The sequence below is a fragment of the Salvia hispanica genome, chromosome 2, assembly GCF_029641045.1.
Source record: "Salvia hispanica isolate PSC_SH4W2 chromosome 2, Shi_PSC_v1, whole genome shotgun sequence".
NCBI classification, from domain to species: domain Eukaryota; kingdom Viridiplantae; phylum Streptophyta; class Magnoliopsida; order Lamiales; family Lamiaceae; genus Salvia; species Salvia hispanica.
The window spans coordinates 65,496,367-65,498,331 of NC_142693.1; the positions used below are offsets into that span (position 1 = coordinate 65,496,367).

General features: G+C 30.9%; 1 long non-coding RNA gene across 1 annotated transcript; it reads left to right on the forward strand.

Moving 5' to 3' along the window:
- Positions 1–269: 269 nt before the first annotated feature.
- LOC125202667 (uncharacterized) lies at positions 270–1,320 on the forward strand. The gene is made up of 3 exons (XR_007173146.1): positions 270–339; positions 444–587; positions 1,030–1,320. It is a non-coding gene; the product is annotated as an uncharacterized LOC125202667 (long non-coding RNA).
- The last annotated feature ends 645 nt before the right edge of the window (positions 1,321–1,965 follow it).

The window sequence follows — 1,965 nt, forward strand, 5'->3', positions numbered from 1 at the left end:
ACTTTGATCCGGCACGGATTTTAAAATTTGTAATAAAGTTAGTTGAAAAAGTTAGTGGAACGTGGGTCTTACTTTTAATGTATTAGTTTTATAATAAAATGTAAGTAGGAATAAGTTGGTAGAATATGAGGTCCACTATGAAAAATGGTAAAAGTGAAATGGAACAAACTTTGTGGGACGAACGAAAATAGAAAAATGGGACAATCTTTATGGGATGGAGGGAGTAATATGTATAAAGAGAGAGCTGTAGTATTTCAGTCTTCACTAAAAAAAATTCAAGAACTATCATGGCTTCTCAAAAATCCATCTTATTGGTCACCCTTATGTTGATTGTCATAGGTTTGTGTCTCTTCTCACTTCTCTAACATCACTTTTACATTCAAAATTCTTTTGTTTTCTTTATTTATATATATATCACGGTTTAACTTTTTTTATAAACACAGCAAGCACGTCGGCAAAGTTTTGCACAACCAATAAAGATTGCGAGTATCTAGTTCCTATTTGCAAAAAGACACACAAACAAGCAGTTTGTTTTACAACGAGGCACGGCCTCTGTGATGATTTCCAAGGAATTGAGAAGATTGATGGTAAATTCAATGACGGCTCTTTCAATATATAATTTACGAATGATTGTCAATCAAATCTCAATTTTTCGTTGGCTTTATCATCAATCTCGTACCTTTTGAACTGTGATGTTAAATCATAATTTTTCAATTTATCACAATTATCAAAAAATTGTCAAAAAAATAAACAACAAAAATTGAATATGATATGACAACAAAATGACATCATTTTATTTTTAGTGTTAATCAAAACGATGTCGATTTATCTAAAACGACGTGGTTTTGTGCCATATTTACTCTACTATTTTGATCATTGTTGGATTTGTGAAAAAATAAAAAGTAGCATAATTTTATATTTCAATTTTGAAAGTTATAAGAAAAATTGCAATTTAAATTATGATTTCTCTTCTCTTGAATGTATATGTTGTTATTTAATTCTATATTTTTATGTGTGTTATTCATATAGCCGAGATCCAAAACCAGTGACGACTCCAGACTTAAATGCAAAATAAGTATGAAGCTGTGCATGAAGTCTGCAGCTCTACTTGAGATTAAACATTCAGTGAATTAGTGAAAATTATACTCAAAATAAGAGCAATTATATTTTTGTTAACCATGTTTCTAATATCTATCAATTTAGAGATTTTGTCTCCAAATCAATAAAGTTGTAAGTCTTTACATGATTATGTTAGCCTTTGCGTTTTATCAATCGTAATTGTAAAAGTATATCAATTTAGACAATATGACATCATTCTATTTTTAGTGCTAGATAAATGACACTGATATAACTGAAAGTCTGAAACCATGTGGTGTTGTGCCACGTCATTTAAAATTTTGGCCACTGTTAAATAATTGCCAAAAATTGTAAAGTTATGATTTTATATTCCGGTTTCATGAGTATGCAAAAAATAATAATATAAATATTACAAGTATCCCTTTAATGTATATATTTATTATTTTAATTTTATATTTTTATGTGTGTCATTCAGTTAAGTCAATATGCAGAAGCAGCGAAGACTGCATAATAGAATGCAAAATAGGTACGTAGAAGGTATGCATAAATTCTCTTAGAAATAAGGGAAATTATAATGTTATTTTAGCCATTTTATGGTGTTTCCAATATCTATCAATAAATGAATAGATTGGTGATTTTGACTCCAAATCAATTAATTTATGAGTCATTATATGATTATGTTGTTTTATCATAAGATAATCTCAGTTGCAAAAATCTCTCTCTTTCCTCCATTTCTCCTCTTTACACAATCGTGATTAGGGCATCCGCAGCGCATCTTGCTGCGGTCCCTATGTCGTCTCGAAGAGACGAGCTGGCATGAGACGGCGATGCAGCATGCATCTCGTCCTGAAGAGACGAGCCAGCTCATCGCGCGTCGCGAGCAGAAGG